Source organism: Schistocerca gregaria, chromosome 5, assembly GCF_023897955.1.
Source record: "Schistocerca gregaria isolate iqSchGreg1 chromosome 5, iqSchGreg1.2, whole genome shotgun sequence".
NCBI lineage: Eukaryota > Metazoa > Arthropoda > Insecta > Orthoptera > Acrididae > Schistocerca > Schistocerca gregaria.
Window position 1 is genome coordinate 258,763,017 of NC_064924.1, and position 20,642 is coordinate 258,783,658.

At 43.3% G+C, this 20,642-nt stretch overlaps 1 protein-coding gene across 1 annotated transcript in view; it reads left to right on the plus strand.

Annotated features, from left to right (window-relative positions):
* Positions 1 to 20,642, plus strand: part of LOC126273313 (allergen Tha p 1-like) — a 141,360-nt gene that overhangs the window by 43,654 nt on the left and 77,064 nt on the right. The window lies entirely within an intron of this gene.

Sequence of the window (20,642 nt, forward strand, 5' to 3'; positions counted from 1 at the left end):
CATGGGCTACGACAGCGTTTCGAGGGCATTCGCCTCCGCGATGTACATTTTAAATGTTGTGCCTATGCGGACGATGTAGTATTCTTGACCGGGTCCGCAGCAGATACTAGTACGGCGATCGCGGATAGGTGGCCGGGAGCCGTATCAACCTGCGAAAGTCGCACTGCATGGATGTGGTCAGAGGACTACAAACGAGTAAGCCAGTCCCCATTACCAGAGTCCTGGCGATGAAGTGTTTGGGAGTGACCTTCCATTGGAACGTGCAGCGTACAGCAGCATACACGTATCGCAGACTACTTAATGTGATCCGCACGAAAGTTCGCCTCCACAACCTTCCAACACTTGACTTAATCATGCATGTACATTTTTTCAAAGAAACTTAATCATTGCACACACGTTCTCCCGATGGCTGCTACGGTAGCTGCCAAGTTCCAGGCGGCCTTCGGTCATTTGTCATCGAGGGTAGGGTGTTCCAGAACCGTTACGACACACTAACGTTGGCCACACATGTAGGTGGCATTGGATTGATAAACGTGCACAACAGGGCGCACGCTCTCTTCCTGAGGACGTAGCATCGCCTACGTACTTCGGACAATTCTACCCTCCCTGGTACACTGATTCAAGAGGTGGAGCCTCAATCCATCCGTCCGCCGATTGCTGTTGGACATATCACGCCAGCACTGAGTCACACTCGCACCTATCTGGTCGACATGAGCTATCAGTTCAATGACTTGCCGACCACGCGGGATCCTAGAACCAAGGACTTCTACCACTACTTTCAACGAACGCTGTCTGCTAATGTCGTTGAACGCCGATATCCGGCGCTTGGCTGGAGATGGGTGTGTAGTAACGTACACTCCCCTTTCCTGCCCACCGCGGTCGGGGCTCTGTGGTATGAGATAACGACGAAAAAATTCCCCACCCGACAACATTTACACAAGATACATCCCTCCGAGGATCCTCTCTGCCCCAGATGCGCCGCTGTCGACACCAACACTCACCGCTCCATTTGTGGTACGGCTGCCGACTGCTGGCTCCTCACACGGCGCATGTAGGCCTTGTTGCTGCGACGGACGCCTCAGTTCGTAGGGACCGCCCATCGAGCTGATCCATCCCGACGTCATTTACTTCCCTGCCACTCGTCACAACGCCACGGTGTGGGTTAAGGGTATATCATTGTCATACTTTTTTACCGAGAGCGTTGCAGGGGTGTTAGATTTCTGGAATTATTTAACGAGTTACTACACGATTTTACGGCGTATTGCGTCGTATGGTACGCCACCAGGTGTGAGAAGAGACTGAGAGATTGCACATGATGGACTGATGAGAGTCATCAACGGTAATTCTAGGGTGTTTCACCCTCGCTGAGCGAGAAGACGACCAGGATATCCCCCCGTCTGGCTGCTGTGGACGGAAAAAAAGAAAAATAGAACCACAACAAAAATTACAAATAAATAAATGAGAACAAAACGAGCAACAAATAGAATATAATAAAGTATTGTACCCTTTCCTTTCCCCTTTCCTTTTTTTTAATAAAATGTTCAGAGGCTAATTTAATTTTTGTTCGTGGGCGGAACCTGAAGTGGTGGTGAACGGCCTTCCTAGTTAGGTTTAGGATGAATGTGGCGTTGACCGCGAAAGGCAGAGCTCCCGAGTTCGAGTCTCGGTCCGGCACACAGTTTTAATCTGCCAGTAAGTTTCATATCAGAGCACACTCCGCTGCAGAGTGAAAATCTCATTCAGTGTACCGATGGACTGCGGATGTGGGAAACAAAAATCACAAGCTCCAACCAGGCTCGAAAACTCAAGCATTAAGAGTCCCTTAAGAAGCCAAGTTTAGCGTAGATACCTACAGTACAAACCACCCACTAGTAAATATTAATTTACGGACTTCCCAACTGCGCTCACACCGAACCAAATTAACACACCTAATCCCAGAACTTCCCAAGGAACCCTTATGCACTGATACAATTTCAACTTACTGACCAAAATATAAATTACAAACAGATAGGAAGCTACAGCCAAATCAAGTGAATAAAAAATTTATTATTGAAATTCTCGGGTCAAAACTACATCAAAACTGCCATGAAACTAGTTCACCAAGTATCCAATTATAAGTTTGCAATGTAGGCATTACATATCCCGTTCAAAAACAATATCCTATTGGCAGTAGACAGAGTAAATGTCAATACTGAGAGAGGGTAAAATAACAAAACACCCACATTGATCACTGATTTTCAAGGTAACAATGCCAGCGAAGCAACTCTAATGCTGGGTCGGATAACTTGAATTACTGTTCTGCACCACTCCAACACAATAAATCATGAATATGAATTCAGAGTTCCCGGAGCAAACAGAAAACTACAATTAAAACAACTTCAGGGTCAACACACCTGCAGATACAGGGGCCAGGAAACATGTTAAAATAAAACGCAGGAAACTCACCTTAACATATTTTGAAGAGCCCACTTCTGACAGCATGAATTCTCCATGCCTAGGATATTACTGCCGACGCCGGCCAAATCGACGATAACTTCGCATGGCACTTGCTGGCTCGTAGTGCTCTGATCTCTTTCCAGAGACACCTTTCCTCTCTCGTACAGTGCGCCACATCGTGCTCTATGTGATGGCCGAAGATCAAAACAGAGGGAAAGAGTCGATATCCAGAGAGTCGCCGCGGCTCAAAGCTGTTCTTGTAATTTTTCTTTACTTTCACTTGTGATAAAAGTGTAAGCACTGGTATTCTTTCACCCTCAATTTTAATCTCACTGTTGAACCTTCCTTGTACTGCTTCTCTCATGTATCCCAGCTTCCCGTGGTTCAAGGTTCGCCTTACTCTATGGAAGTCAATGAGGACCGTTAGGCAGTGCGGCTAGGTTTTCGGGGGCTGCTGTCGCCGCCGCGAGCGCTGCAGCAAAGACAGCCAGACAGGGCTGTTGTGATTTCTCTGCGCGACAATATTGATCAACATACAAACCGTTGTCTTGGTTCTGAATTCGCTAGTCCTAGTTTTCGATCTTGGTTTGCTCGCTGGACTCGTTGTAATTCTGTCTCGAGTCTCCGTTCTCCGCCATTCTTTCGTGTTGTCGACCTGTTTCTTTCTTGAAGTTCCCGGCCAGTGGGCCAGACTCCGCTGGGTCTCATGTCATTTCCGGTTCTGCCTCATTCCGGCCATATTCCACGTACAGATTGAACAGTAGTGGAGGAAGACTTCATCCCTGTCTCGTTCGGTCAATTCTTCCTCGCCTTTACATTGTTGTTGCACCTTCTTCGTTGTTGTTTGTATTGTGTATTACCCATCTACTACCAGAAGCTTCACATCGTACATACTTTTTAGGTTTGTAGGTCGTTTGAAAGTATAATTTTTCTTAAACCTAAACTCCGTCATCAACTACAAAGAAAGAAATGCTTTACTCGAGTCTTTACCTGATGTAAAGAGAATTTTAGTCTCTAAATTGCCGTTGCTTTTCCTTTCAGTTGTTTAGCATACAGATCTTCTCAACATCTTAGGTGACTGAGGTAATTGTATTCTCAAATCTATCCGTCTTTGATGTTTCTATCATTTTGTGAATGGCACTCTTTCAAAAGCATGATTCGCATTCATTCAAACACAGTAACTTAAATAATCCTTTGCTTGACATTTGCTCGAATAATATTAATAATTCTGTAGGAAAATCTATACCTCATGCTTTGTTTATTTACAGGCCCTACATAGGGCTCTAAAACTATAATTTTAGTTACCCTCAATCTTAGAAATCGACGTGCATTTCCTTGTCCATCACTTCAGCAGCTTTCCTACCTTTCGTAGTGAAATTTAATGTATTAAATGCTAGCGACGTACATTATCCGTGTACTGTAGTCGTGCTAAGATGTACACTGAGATGGCGAAAGTAATGAGATACCTCGTAATATAGTTTCGGGGGCGGGGATTTGCTAGCTTAGAGCAGGAACTCAACCAGTCGTTGGAAGTCCCCTGCAGGAATACTGACCCATGCTGCCTCTATAGCCGTCCATAATCACGAAGGGGTTGCCAGAGATGGATTTTGTGCACCAACTGACCTGTAGATTATTTCCCATAATTGTTCGATAGGATCCATGTCGGGCGATCTGAGTGACTAAATCGTTCTCTCGAACTGTCCAAACGGTTTTTCAAATCAGTCGTGAACAAATGAGGCCCAACGACATGACGCATTGACATTCACAAAAGTCCATCGTTGTTTGGGAGCATTAAGCCTACGAATGGCTGCAAATAGTCTCCAAGTGGATAAAGATAAGAAGATGCAAACACATCTCAAGAATAATGAGGACAAAGCGCAAAGGAAGAAAGATAATTTCTGTGTGGCTAAGATGTGAATTAGGGTCTGATGGGAGGGGTACTGTGGTAGTGCGTGCAGATGCCATGACCACTGTGTATGGATGGCGCAATAGTCAGCTCACCTGCCTAGTAAGAAAGAGACTCGGTTCGAATCCTGGTCCGGTACAAATTGATTTAAATCAATGCCCACTCACAGCCAACGTCTGAATTCCTTTATAGCTCACATCCCACACCATTATTGAGCTACCACGAGCTGCCAGAGGGCCTTGTTGACAGTTTGGGTCTATGGCTACGTGTGGTAGCCTACCACCAGCCTATCAGCTCTTACAACTGAAATCGGGACTCATCCGGCCAGTCCGTGGTTTTTCTGTCGTTTGGGTTCCATCGCTATGGTCACGAGGCTAGTAGAGGAGCTCCAAGGAATGTCTTGCTGTTACCAACAGCCACGCTACCGTCATAGCTCATAACCGCCAAACCTCACCACACTTCCCTAACAGGTACGTTCATCGTGCGTCCTCCATTGATGTTTGCGAGTATTTCACGCAGTGTCTATTAGCTCTGACAAACCGACGCAAACGTCGTTGCTCTCGGTCGTTAAGGTCGTCGGCACTGTCTTGTTGGTAGTAGGAGAGATTTTGCCCGAAATGTATTATCGCCACAGTCTTGTCACTGTGGATCTCGGAATATTGAATTCCCTAACGATTTCCAGACTGGAATGTTCCAAGCGTCTAGCTCCAACCAGTCCCACGTTCAAAGTCTGTTAATTCCCATAGGGCGGCCATAATCACGTCGCAAATCCTCTCACACTAGTCACCTGTGTACTCCTCCAATGCACAGCCCTTTTGTATCTTGTGTGCGCTGTACTACCACCACCTAACACCGTGTGTGTGTATGTGCACATCGCTATCCTATGATTTTTATCACCTCAGTGTATACTTACATATGCGAAAGAAACTTGAGTGTCCCAGGATTACCAACAAACGATATGTACATTTCAATATTTTGTTAGTAAGTGCCAGTGATATGGCAGTATGACAAAGAGAGAGAAAAACTAGCAAAGAGCCAAAGAAATGTTTAAAAAGAAGACGTTTGTCTATTTGAAATATGCGGCATTAAAACGCAAGAGCCGTATAAAGATCACAAAAGCACTCATAATGAAATAATATCACTAGTGAATAGTTATATTAAAAAGGATGGGAAATCTTTTCTAAAAATATGGAACATCTATTGGCCACAGAAGCAAATTTAAAAATTTGGAGGCTAATGAAGCAGAGGAAAGACTTAAACAAAATTTTGAATGTTAACGACATGAATGAGAAAGCATGTGTTGAATACCAAACAGCGTCGTTTAAAGATATGAAATTATCAGAAAAACGAAAGAAATCCTATATATCGGCATACAAGTAAACGTTGGTACAACTGTTTCACTTGCAGGGGAAGAAGAATCTGTAACTCTGCTAAAAATTTGTAATTTTCAGTGAATGATAGGATTTTCCAATGAATCAGTGAAGTATGGAGGATATCGACTAACTGAAAAATGAACCAAGTTAGTTAACAATGTTATAACTCTTATTAAAGTTCTATGTGAATAGTGAACTAAACTTACTATTCTCACATACTAAAGAGGACACAAAAGAGAACCATCCAATTACAGAAGGATAAATATGGATAATTCAGTTATTAAACACTTAACAAAGGAACAGGAATTAAAAATATTAATACAACGCTTGCAGAGGAGCAGTATGGTTCTCAACCTGGTAGGTCATGCACAGATGTAGTGTTCATTTTTAGACAGGTCGTTGTGGACATGATCATTGGAAGTAGAAGACAAGCTTGTCTTAGTTTTATCGATTCACAGAATGATTTCCATACGATTCAATTAGCAAATCTGGCAAACCCGCTCAACAATCGTGGCATTAGTTCCAACTTACTAAAAACAACTGAAGACATTTATTCCAAAACTACATCCAGGCCAAAATAGGTTCCATGTTAACTAGCTGTGTACTAGTTAATGGGTGTATTAGACGAGGTGAATCTTTCAGCACGCTAGTTTTTAGTATTGTCATGGCCAATGTGATAAAGAAGGTATGGGTTGGCAGTGGTTATAGGATGGAGGAATCAGAGACAGTTACGCTAGCGATGCAGTTCTGCTGGGAAATAGTGAAGGTACCCTGCAGAAATTTTCACATAAATTTGAATTGGTAGCCTAAAGCTTATATATGGTCATTTCCACTCAAAAAACCAAATGTATTGCCACATATGTGGAACCAGTTATGTGCAAACTGGAAGTAGATGAAAAATTTATTCAACACGTGATGCCATTCAATTACTTTAGTACTGAATTGTCGACAAGTGGATATATTGAAACGGAAGTTAAATAACACATTGAAAAAGCGAACCAAGTTGTGGGGTGTTCAGATGATACAGTTGGGGAAAACAAACATACAGAAAAACTGCAAAAATGCAAAACAAAATCTAATTACACCAATTATGTTATACCCAGCTGATGAAAGACCTGAATCAACAAAAACAAAAAGACTTTAGGAAACAACAGAAATGAAAGTAATGCGAAGGATTACAGGGAATTCACTGAGAGATAGAGGGAGAATTTAAAGCATTAGCAAAGAGTGTAATATGGACGCCATTTATGCATGGGTACATAACAGAAAGCATGAATAGAACAAGCACATAAAATGGATGAATGAACGAAAGATTGTGAAAATCGTGAAAAATAAATCACCAGCTGGTAAAGGGCTTACCCTAGAACAGAAGAAGAAGAAGAAGGAAAAGATGACGACGATGATGAAAATGAAGACGCTGTGCACCTTGATTCTAGTCTTTCGACATATTAAGAGCCGTTGCAGAGCTTCACCTTCCAGATGAAAGTTTGACACCGATACTGAGAATGCAGACTTCGAGCCCCACTGAAGTTCGCCGAGTTTATGAACAGGAAAGAGCTGAATCTCAGGGTCATGATTTTATTTAGCACAAACGAAAAACGGTAGGCACAAAAGAATTTTCAGACGTTGTTCGCGAAGGAAAGAGACGCAGTTATTTGCAGAAGAGACTAATAATTACTTCACTGTTTTTAGTTCTATTCGGTATGAGAAAAGCGTTTGACAGCATTGAAAGATAACGGCATAGCAGTATTGTTTTGCTTCCTGGCAGTAACTCATATTGTGACTAGAACTATAAAACTGAAATATTCGGAATAGTAGTCAAATGATCCTGTCCTCAAAACGCCGATTACTGGTCAAATAAGGTCATGTGACAGATATTTATTGTTAGGCCATATGTTGCATATTTGCAATAACAATGTTCCCGCTGTGAGAAACACCTGTGAGTCATGTCTGGAAGGAAAGTTCAGAACACCACTTACTCAATTCTGAAAAGTTTATACTGACGAAACAATCATTTTTTTTTTGTTGTGAGAAACCCTTCATTTTTAGTCCTGGTATAAAAAGTATTGTTCCGTATGATTGTGAAATGGATTTGTAATTGACTTTATAATGGTGCAAACTCTGACATTGTAGTCGGTGAACTCTATTTGGGATTTATTGACTATATTGGGACAAGAACTTTGGAACTTTATTTGGGAACAGGCCCAAACTATATGTGGGCAATTGCTACACAAGTGCATCTCGCTTCCACTACTCGCATGAGAGACAAACAAATGCAGTAGGTACAGTTCACACGAACGGGGAAGGTACCTAAAAACTTGAATCCAAATGCAGAGAGGATAGATGAAATTTATGTGCCAGACACTATGTTACTGGTAGTTGGGAGCTCCAACATCAGGCGCGTAATGGGCCCCTTAGGAATATGGCAACAAGAGAGGGCAAGAAAACCAATGTGCACCCTGTGTGCATACCGGGGGGAGTCATTCCAGATGTGGAAAGGGTCCTTCCGGATACCATGAAGGGTACAGGGTGCACCCATCTGCATGTGGTTGCTCATGTCGGCACCAATGATGTGTGTCGCTGTGGATCGGAGGTAATCCTCTCTGGCTTCCGGCAGCTGTCTGGTGAAGACTGCCAGTCTCGCTAGCGGGATGAAAGCAGAGCTCACCATCTGCAGCTTGGTCGACAGGACTGACTGCGGGCCTTTGGTACAGAGCCGAGTGGAATGGTCTGAATCAGAGGCTGAGACGGTTCTGCGACAGTGTGGGCTGCAGATTCCTCGACTTGCTCCATCGGGTGGTGGGGTTTCGGATTCCACTGGATAGGAGTCCACTACACGCAGCAAGCGGCTGCACGGGTAGCAGGGGTTGTGTGGCGTGGACTGGGCGGTTTGGTAGGTTAGATGGCCTCGGGGAAGCACAGAAAGGGCAACAGCCTCAGAGGGTGCGGGGCAAAGTCAGGACATGTGGGGACCAAGCAGCAATCGGTATTGTAATAATAAACTGTCGAAGCTACATTGGTAAAGTACCGGAACTTCAAGCGCTGATAGAAAGCATCGAAGCTGAAATCGTTATAGGTACAGAAAGCTGGCTGAAGCCAGACATAAATTCTGTCGAAATTTTTACAAAGGAACAGACGGTGTTTAGAAAGGATAGATTGAACGCAACCGGTGCTGGCGTGTTTGTCGCTGTTAGTAATAGTTTATCCTGTAGTCAAGTAGAAGTGGATAGTTGCTGTGAATTATTATGGGTGGAAATTTGGAATACATTTCACATAAATTTTCTGAGCATGTTATAGTCTTAGGCGGAGATTTCGATTTACCAGATATAGACAGGGACACTCAGATGTTTAGGATGGGTGGTAGGGACAGCATTGAGTGACATTATACTGAGTGCACTGTCCGAAAATTACCTCTAGCAATTCAACAGAGAACCGACTCGTGGAGATAACATCTTGGACCTTCTGATAACAAACAGACCCGAACTTTTCGACTCTGTAAGTGCAGAACAGGGAATCAGTGATAATAAGGCCGTTCCAGCATCCCTGAATATGGAGGTTAATGTTGTTGTTGTTGTGGTCTTCAGTCCTGAGACTGGTTTGATGCAGCTCTCCATGCTACTCTATCCTGTGCAAGCTTCTTCATCTCCCAATACCTACTGCAACCTACATCCTTCTGAATCTGCTTAGTGTACTCATCCCTCGGTCTCCCTCTACGATTTTTACCCTCCACACTGCCCTCCAATGCTAAATTTGTGAGCCCTTGATGCCTCAAAACATGTCCTACCAACCGATCCCTTCTTCTAGTCAAGTTGTGCCATAAACTTCTCTTCTCCCCAATCCTATTCAATACCTCCTCATTAGTTACGTGATCTATCCACCTTATCTTCAGTATTCTTCTGTAGCACCACATTTCGAAAGCTTCTATTCTCTTCTTGTCCAAACTAGTTATCGTCCATGTTTCACTTCCATACATGGCTACACTCCAAACAAATATTTTCAGAAATGACTTCCTGACACTTAAATCTATATTCGATGTTAACAAATTTCTCTTCTTCAGAAACGCTTTCCTTGCCATTGCCAGTCTACATTTTATATCCTCTCTACTTCGACCATCATCAGTTATTTTACTTCCTAAATAGCAAAACTCCTTTACTACTTTAAGTGTCTCATTTCCTAATCTAATTCCCTCAGCATCACCCGATTTAATTAGACTACATTCCATTATCCTCGTTTTGCTTTTGTTGATGTTCATCTTATATCCTCCTTTCAAGACACTGTCCATTCCGTTCAACTGCTCTTCCAAGTCCTTTGCCGTCTCTGACAGAATTACAATGTCATCGGCGAACCTCAAAGTTTTTACTTCGTCTCCATGAATTTTAATACCTACTCCAAATTTTTCTTTTGCTTCCTTTACTGCTTGCTCAATATACAGATTGAATAACATCGGGGAGAGGCTACAACCCTGTCTCACTCCTTTCCCAACCACTGCTTCCCTTTCATGCCCCTCGACTCTTATGACTGCCATCTGGTTTCTGTACAAATTGTAAATAGCCTTTCGCTCCCTGTATTTTACCCCTGCCACCTTTAGAATTTGAAAAAGAGTATTCCAGTCAACATTGTCAAAAGCTTTCTCTAAGTCTACAAATGCTAGAAACGTAGGTTTGCCTTTTCTTAATCTTTCTTCTAAGATAAGTCGTAAGGTCAGTATTGCCTCACGTGTTCCAACATTTCGACGGAATCCAAACTGATCCTCCCCGAGGTCCGCATCTATCAGTTTTTCCATTCGTCTGTAAAGAATTCGCGTTAGTATTTTGCAGCTGTGACTTATTAAACTGATAGTTCGGTAATTTTCACATCTGTCAGCACCTGCTTTCTTTGGGATTGGAATTATTATATTCTTCTTGAAGTCTGAGGGTATTTGGCCTGTCTCATACATCTTGCTCACCAGCTGGTAGAGTTTTGTCATGACTGGCTCTCCCAAGGCCGTCAGTAGTTCTAATGGAATGTTGTCTACTCCGGGGGCCTTGTTCCGACTCAGGTCTTTCAGTGCTCTGTCAAACTCTTCACGCAATATCGTATCACCCATTTCGTCTTCATCTACATCCTCTTCCATTTCCATAATATTGTCCTCAAGTACATCACCCTTGTATAAACCTTCTATATACTCCTTCCACCTTTCTGCCTTCCCTTCTTTGCTTAGAACTGGGTTGCCATCTGAGCTCTTGATATTCATACACGTGGTTCTCTTCTCTCCAAAGGTCTCTTTAATTTTCCTGTAGGCAGTATCTATCTTACCCCTAGTGAGATAAGCCTCTACATCCTTACATTTATCCTCTAGCCATCCCTGTTTAGCCATTTTGCACTTCCTCTCGATCTCATTTTTGAGACGTTTGTATTCCTTTTTGCCTGCTTCATTTACTGCATTTTTATATTTTCTCCTTTCATCAATTAAATTCAATATTTCTTCTGTTACCCAAGGATTTCTAGCAGCCCTCGTCTTTTTACCTACTTTATCCTCTGCTGCCTTCACTACTTCATCCCTCAGAGCTACCCACTCTTCTTCTACTGTATTTCTTTCGCCTATTCCTGTCAAATGTTCCCTTATGCTCTCCCTGAAACTCTGTACAACCTCTGGTTCTTTCAGTTTATCCAGGTCCCATCTCCTTAATTTCCCACATTTTTGCAGTTTCTTCAGTTTTAATCTACAGGTCATAACCAATAGATTGTGGTCAGAGTCCACATCTGCCCCTGGAAATGTCTTACAACTTAAAACCTGGTTCCTAAATCTCTGTCTTACCATTATATAATCTATCTGATACCTTTTAGTATCTCCAGGGTTCTTCCACGTATACAACCTTCTTTCATGATTCTTAAACCAAGTGTTACCTATGACTAAGTTGTGCTCTGTACAAAATTCTACTAGGCGGCTTCCTCTTTCATTTCTTAGCCCCAATCCATATTCACCTACTATGTTTCCTTCTCTCCCTTTTCCTACACTCGAATTCCAGTCACCCATTACTATTAAATTTTCGTCTCCCTTCACTATCTGAATAATTTCTTTTATTTCATCGTACATTTCTTCAATTTCTTCGTCATCTGCAGAGCTAGTTGGCATATAAACTTGTACTACTGTAGTAGGTGTGGGCTTCGTATCTATCTTGGCCACAATAATGCGTTCACTATGCTGTTTGTAGTAGCTTACCCGCATTCCTATTTTCCTATTCATTATTAAACCTACTCCTGCATTACCCCTATTTGATTTTGTGTTTATAACCCTGTAATCACCTGACCAGAAGTCTTGTTCCTCCTGCCACCGAACTTCACTAATTCCCACTATATCTAACTTTAACCTATCCATTTCCCTTTTTAAATTTTCTAACCTACCTGCCCGATTAAGGGATCTGACATTCCACGCTCCGATCCGTAGAACGCCAGTTTTCTTTCTCCTGATAACGACATCCTCCTGAGTAGTCCCCGCCCGGAGATCCGAATGGGGGACTATTTTACCTCCGGAATATTTTACCCAAGAGGATGCCATCATCATTTAATCATACAGTAAAGCTGCATGTCCTCGGGAAAAATTACGGCTGTAGTTTCCCCTTGCTTTCAGCCGTTCGCAGTACCAGCACAGCAACGCCGTTTTGGTTAATGTTGCAAGGCCAGATCAGTCAATCATCCAGACTGTTGCCCCTGCAACTACTGAAAAGGCTGCTGCCCCTCTTCAGGAACCACACGTTTGTCTGGCCTCTCAACAGATACCCCTCCGTTGTGGTTGCACCTACGGTACGGCCATCTGTATCGCTGAGGGGGATATAAAAAAGGGACGGAAGGTTTATCTCTTTAGCAAGAGTAATAGAAGGCAGATTTCAGTCTACCTAACAGATCAAAATGAAAATTTCTGTTCCGATACTGGCAATGTTGAGTGTTTATGGAAAAAGTTCAAGGCAATCGTAAAATGCGTTTTACACAGATATGTGCCGTGTAAAACTGTGAGGGTCGAGAAAAACCCACCGTGGTTCAACAACAAACTTAAGAAACTACTGCGAAAGCAAAGAGAGCTTCACTCCAAGTTTAAACGCAGCCAAAACCTCTCAGACAAACAGAAGCTAAACGATGTCAAAGTTAGGGTAAGGAGGGCTATGCGTGAAGCGTTCAGTCAATTCGAAAGTAAAATTCTATGTACCGACTTGGCAGAAAATCCCAGGAAGTTCTGGTCTTACGTTAAATGAGTAAGTCGCTAGAAACAGCATATCCAGACACTCCGGGATGATGATGGCATTGAAACAGAAGATGACAAGCGTAAAGCTGAAATACTAAACACCTTTTTCCAAAGCTGTTTCACAGAGGAAGACCGCACTGCAGTTCCTTCTCTAAATCCTCGCACAAACGAAAAAATGGCTGACATCGAAATAAGTGTGCAAGGAATAGAAAAGCAACAGGAATCACTCAACAGAGTAAAGTCCACTGGACCTGACGGGATACCAATTCGATTCTACAAAGAGAAGGCGAAAGAACTTTCCCCCCTTCTAACAGCCGCGTACCGCAAGTCTCTAGAGGAACAGAAGGTTCCAAATGATTGGAAAAGAGCACAGATAGTCCCAGTCTTCAAGAAGGATCGTCGAGCAGATGCGTAAATCTATAGACCTAAGTCTCTGACGTCGATCTGTTGTAGAATTTTAGAACATGTTTTTTTTTTTTTTTTTTTGCTCGCGTATCATGTCGTTTTTGGAAACCCAGAATCTACTCTGTAGGAATCAACATGGATTCCGGAAACAGCGATCGTGTGAGACACAACTCGCTTTATTTGTTCACGAGACCCAGAAAATATTAGATACAGGCTCCCAGGTTGATGCTATTTTCCTCGACTTCCGGAAGGCGTTCGTTACAGTTACGCACTGTCGCCTGATAAACAAAGTAAGATCCAGCTTTGTGGCTGGATTGAAGAGTTTTTAGCAAACAGAACACAGCATGTTGTTATCAATGGAGAGACGTCTACAGACGTTAAAGTAACCTGTGGCGTGCCACAGGGGAGTGTTATGGGAACCTTGCTATTCACAATATTTATACAAATGACCTAGTAGATAGTGTCGGTAGTTCCATGCGGCTTTTCGCGGATGACGCTGTAGTATACAGAGAAGTTGCAGCATAAGAAAGTTGTAGGGAAATGCAGGAAGATCAGCATCGGATAGGCACTTGGTGCAGTTAGTGGCAACTGACCCTCAACATAGACAAAAGCAATGTATTGTGAATACATAGAAAGAAGGCTCCTTTATTGTATGATTATATGATAGCGGAACAAACACTGGTAGCAGTTACTTCTGTAAAATATCTGGGATATGCGTGCGGAACGATTTGAAGTGGAATTACCATATAAAATTAATTGTTGGTAAGGCGGGTAGCAGGTTGAGATTCATTGGGAGAGTCCTTCGAAAATGTAGTCCATCAACAAAGGAAGTGGCTTACAAAACACTCGTTCGACATATACTTGATTATTGCTAATCAGTGTGGGATCCGTACCCGGTCGGGTTGACGGAGGAGATAGAGATGATCCAAAGAAGAGAGGCGCGTTTCGTCATAGGGTTATTTGGTAACCGTGATAGCGTTACGGAGATGTTTAGCAAACTAAAGTGGCAAACTCTGCAAGAGAGGCGTTCTGCATCTCGGTGTAGCTTGCTCGCCAGGTTTCGAGAGGGTACGTTTCTGGATGAGGTGTCGAATATATTGCTTCCCCCTGCATATACAACCTGAGAAGATCACGAATGTAAAATTAGAGAGAGTCGAGCGCACATGGAGGCTTTCAGACAGTCGTTCTTCCCTCGAACCATACGTGACTGGAAGAGAAATGTGAGGTAATGACAGTGGCACGTAAAGTGCCCTCCGCCACACGTCGTTGGGTGGCTTGCGGAGTGTAAATGTAGATGTAGATGATGGCTTTGAAGTGGCATGACAAAAGCGACGTATATATGTTGATCACATTTCATACGGGTGAAGTGAAATTCTCTGGGAAAATGAATCGCCAAACTGTTACCGACAAAACGAAAACTAAATGTGTATTCCATTACAAATAGTCTAGTGCAGTGGTTCCCAACAGGTTGTCCGCGGACCCCCAGGGGTCCGTGACCTACGTCAGAGGGGTCTGCAAGACGCTATTAGAATAAAAAATATATAAAGTACATTTCGTATGATCACAGATTTTTTTGTTTTGGCTGCGCCGGCCGGTGTGGCAGAGTGTTTCTAGGAGCTACAGTCTGGAAACGCGCAACCATTACTGTCGCAGGTTCGAATCCTGCCTCGGGCATGGATGTGTGTGGCGTCCTTAGGTCTCCCTTTTGGTGTAAAGTTCTTTATCTCACCTAGCCTCTCTGGATCTATTCATTGTAGACGTTCATTGCATTTCATTTTGTTTTCGTCCAGCTTTTCATTCACACACGAAATTTTCAACTCCAGTCGAATATCTTCTTTGCGTATTTTGTCTGCCCCTTTACATTCCTTTACTGCTCTAAGGAATGTTATTCAGCTGAGCAAATGTTTTGTGGAATTTGTCGTGCCAGAATCAGTGATATATGGCCACGCTTCAGGATTTGCATTTACTGTGAATCTAAGAATTGTCGCAAAGTTGGTACTCATTTGGTACCATGTCTGGTAGCAAACAGAAATACGACCTTTCGGACGTGTCTAATTCGTATTTAAAGCATTGTGAGGACGAAGGGAAATATTTAACATTCTCATAGTAAGTGTTGGTGGCACGTGGGTCCATTACTATGAACCATCGAAATGGAAGGATATGAAGTGTAAACTTTCATCTTAGCCCTGACCAAAAATTTCAGACACCAGCCTTCGGCAGGAGAGGCTGTCATAACAATGCTTTCGGATATGGGAGGCCCAGTGCTGGTTCTTTGCACTATGTGGGGTCGAACGGTGAACAGTGACAGCTACAGTGAATTACTGCGAGACGTAAAACCTGACTCAAACCGAAAAGGAAAGTGGAGCTTTCAAAGTTCTGGTTTTGATTCAGGATTATACATGCGCTCATACAGCGGGTGAAGCACTACAGAGCATTAAAAATTTTACTTATGAGCTGATGAATGCCCATCCTACAGTCGTGACGTCCTACACGTAACTTTAACTTTTTGGATCCGATGAAGGAACACCTCTGTCACAAAGTTGTGAAGACGTTGAACGAGCAGATGTGAATGATGCTGCAATGCTTCTTTGAGGGTGGAACTACGTTGTCAGGAGATGATACAAATGAATAGGGATTGACGGAGATTATATAGAGATGATGTTAATTGCAGTGTTATTTTCACGATCAAAAATTTCTCTGTAGTCATAATCATATTTCTTTGCATTCCCACTTAAGTTGCCACAACCGTTTCGAGAGATATACGAAGCGTAAGTACCAAAAATTAAAATAAACTTACCTCTTATCAAAACATATGTGGGCTGGATTACTTTTACATATTCGACAGTCTACAATACACGATGGTCGGCTTTCACCATAGCATGTCAAGAACTGAAACATAAATTAAACCTCTAATTAATGCAGTCAAATTAGCAAATGAGGTCAGCAGCCGTGACAATTCATTCGAACGCTGATCGTGGAAGTAATTTTCATAATTAGTATATAGTTGGTAAAAGAAATCAGGTGGTGATGTACAGTTCGTGGCACCAAAATTTGTTCCATTGTATTTGAATTCCATACTTATTCAATGTTTGTAACCGAATGAGAGCATTGGGTGTTGGTGATGCTGATCCATGTTAGATAATAATGTTAAGAGAGACGGCAATCTTGACACTATTGAAGATGAATTGGTTTTGTTCCTGCATTTTATTTCAACCTGCCTTACCATTAAAGTCGTTAGTATTCAATACAAAAACACCCTAGAGGAGTCGTAACGAGATACAGTCATCCACAATTATCCATTCGCAGGTCAAACCAGAGGCGCTGTCAAACCACCTCCACAAAGATTTTTTTAAGATGGCTCTTTGACATTCGTATTGTCTTCAGATTTAGATTATTCAAAAACAAATAGACTGCATTGTATAACAGTGTAACCTCTTGTACCTTGTTTTAAAGCATTAAGGACCAACAAATCCCATGAACACACACGGATTAGCAGAAAATTTGTGACAACCGCCCACCGCATGAGTGAATGAAGGACAGGAGGCGTTTCTGGCTCGTGACACGGTAAGGAAAATACACTACTGGGCATTAAAATTGCTACACCAAGAAGAGTTCCAGATGGTAAACAGGTATTCATTGGACAAATGTATTATACGAGAACTGACATGCTATTACATTTTGACGCATTTTGGGTGGATAGATCCTGAGAAATCAGTACCCAGAACAATGACCTCTGGCCGTAATAACGGCCTTGATACGCATGGGCATTGAGTCAAACAGAGCTCGAATGGCGTGTACAGGTATAGCTGCCCATGCAGCTTCAACACCATACCACAGTTGATCAAGAGAAGAGAAATGCGTATTGTGATTAGCCAGTTCCTCAGCCACCATTCACCAGATGTTTACAATTGGTGAGAGATCTGGAGAATCCGCTGGCCAGGGCAACAGTCGAACATTTTCTGTATCCAGAAAGGCCCATACAGGATATGCAACATGCGGTAGTGCATCATCTTGCTGAAATGTAGTGTTTCGCAAGGCTCGAATAGAGGGTAGAACCACGGGTCGTGACATATCTGAAATGTAACGTCTACTGTTCAAAGCTCCTGAGTGCGAACATGAGGTGACCGAGACGAGTAACGAATGGTACCCCATACCATCTCGCCGGGTGATACGCCAGTATGGCGATGACGAACACATGCTTCCAATGTGCGTCGCCAAACACGGATGGGACCATCATGATGCTGCAAACAGAACCTGGATTCATCCAAAAAAAATGACGTTTTTCCATTCGTGCACCCAGGTTCATCGTTGAGTACACCATCGCAGGCGCTCCTGTCTGTGATGCAGTGTCAAGGGGAAGCGCAACCCCATGGTGTCCGAGCTGATAGTCCATGCTGCTGCAAACGTCATCGAACTGATCGTGAAGACGGTAGTCGTCTTGCAAACGTCCCCATCTGTTGACTCAGGGATCGAGATGTGGCTGCACGATCCGTTACAGCCATGCGGATAAGATGCCTATCATCTCGCCTGCTAGGGATACGAGGGCGTTGGGATCCAGCACGGCGTTTCGTATTACCCTTCCAAACCCACCGATTCCATATTCTGCTAACAGTCATTGGATCTCGACTAAGGCGAGCACCAATGTCACGATGCTATGAACCGCAATAGCGATAGGCTACAATTCGACCTTGATTAAAGTCGGAAACGTGATGGTACCCATTTCTCCTCCTTACACGAGTCATCACAACAACGTTTCACCAGGCAACGCCAATCAACTGCTGTTTGTGTATGAGAAATAGGTTGAGAACTTTCCTCATGTCACACCGTTGAAGGCGTCACCACCGGTGTGAACCTTGTGTGAAGCTCTGAAGAGTTAATCATTTGCATATCACAGCATCTTCTTCCTCTCGGTTAAATTTCACGTCTGTAGCAAATCATCTTCGTGATGTAGGAATTTTAAGGTGCAGTAGTGTATGTAAGACGAACGAAGAGAAATAATTTTAGCGATAATTCGAAAACGAGAAAATCTACAGACACGAGAAGCGGTGGATGTTTATGATCTGACGTTTGGAAATGAGCGTTTGGTCTGATGTCATGCATCTCAATGTAAAGTGGTTGAAGGACGGTGAAATCACGAGTAGGTGAAAAGCAGTTGGAAGTCCACGTCCAGAGCGTCCCATAAAGCAGGATAGGAGACAGTCTGTGCAGATTTGCCTACGGAGCACACTTCTCCCGGATGCAAAAGAGTTTAGAAGCACAGCGTTCAGCTCAAATTGCCGAGTAACGGGCTTCGCAGCAGATGACTCCGACGTGCTCCCATGCTGAAACAATGACAGCATCAGCTACCACTGCAGCTGACCCGCTGTCGTCCAGACTGGACAGCGGATGAGCTGTGATTCAGGGGAAAGGTTGCTAAAACCTGATCCGCTCCTCGCACACGGGATGGTGGGGGCAGTGTTATGCTACTGGAGATGTCACTTGGACTTCAGTGGGACTTGTAGTTATAGAAGCCATAATGAAAAATGTTTAATACGTGAGCATTATTGCAGGCCACCTGCATCGCTTCATGTTAGTCTTCTCTGACTGGGATAGCATTTGCCAGCAGGACAACTATCCGAGTCGCAACGTCAGAATCGTGCTATAGTGATGTCTGTCCACCAAAATCTCCTTGTCTGAACCCGATGGAGAACACGTGTGGGACCACATCGGCCTCCACGTGCGCGCCCGCTACACACCACCTCTAATACACGAAAAATAACTCATCCGTGTGTGGACATCTGATGCCACTTACCCATGGACACCTACCAATATATATAGGAAAAATGTTTGATTCACAGAACGTCTTCCAGTCATATTGAGCAATTCTTTTCGGTGCGAAAGAGGCGAACTCTATAGCCGTTCGGTCATTGTAAAAATTTAATATGAGAAAGGGGCCGGTAGCGCTTATGTTAATTATGGGAAACATATAATTAGTTGACACGTTTAAATGCGGCAGAGTTCACTATGGACAAAGAGGACACTCCGTTAGCGCAGAGTGGAAAATATGGTATGGTTGTGCAGCCAAGATTAACAAGTATGGCAAACGGTGCGAAAAATGGTCTTACGTGACATACGATACTTAATTACAGCATTACAGTCGGTCTATAAGTTCTTGTTTTCCGTTGTTTACTATTTATTATGAATGACTAGCAACTGTTTCATTCAGCAGGCTTTGTCTCCATGACGTATGAACAAGCGTGACGATCTCCTGCGTTCCCCCAGAATTTTGTAATTCCGTCTGAATGGTAGAATGACGTCCACTCCACATGGCTTAACACATCCGCTTACATATCTAATGCAAAATGTTTACTACACTACTGGCCATTAAAATTGCTACACCACGAAGATGTGCCACAGACGCGAAATCTAACCGACAGGACGAAGATGCTGTGATATGCAAATGATTAACTTTTCAAAGCATTCACACAAGATTGGCGCCGGTGGCAACACCTACAACGTGCTGACATGAGGAAGTTTTCCAACTGATTTCTCATACGCGAGCGACCATTGACCGGCGCTGCCTGGTGAAACGTTGATGTGATGCCTCGTGTAAGGAGGAGAAATGCATACCATCAGGTATCCGACTTTTATAAAGGTCGAATTGTAGCCTATCGCGCCTGCGGTTTATCGTATCGCGACAATGCTGCTCACATTGGTCGAGATCCAATGACTGTTAGCAGAATATGGAATCGGTGCGTTAAGGAGGGTAGTACAGAACGCCCAATGTTCTCGTACCACTAGCAGTCGAGATGACAGGCATCATATCCGCATTGCTTTAACGGATCGTGCAGCCACGTCTCAATCCCTGAGGCGACAGATAGGGACGTTTGCAAGACAACAAACATCTGCACGAATAGCTTTACCACGTTTGCAGCTGCGTGGACAGGCATCATATCCGCATTGCTTTAACGGATCGTGCAGCCACGTCTCAATCCCTGAGGCAACAGATGGGGACGTTTGCAAGACAACAAACATCTGCACGAATAGCTTTACCACGTTTGCAGCTGCGTGGACTATCAGCTCGCAGACCAAGGCATGCTAGCAAAAATCTTGCTTACAGAGTATCTGCCAAGACGAGACATCTTCATGCTTCCCTTAAAATTTTAGTAGTGTTTCTCTACACAGGTTAGCACTCTCTGCAATTCACCAGGATTCTTCATTTTCGAATAGTATATTTGCGTAAGTAAATGAGATGTGTACACCAGAAACTCCTAGAAAGCACTTAAATTTTGTTCATAAATTTCACTTGAAACGTCTCCTTAGA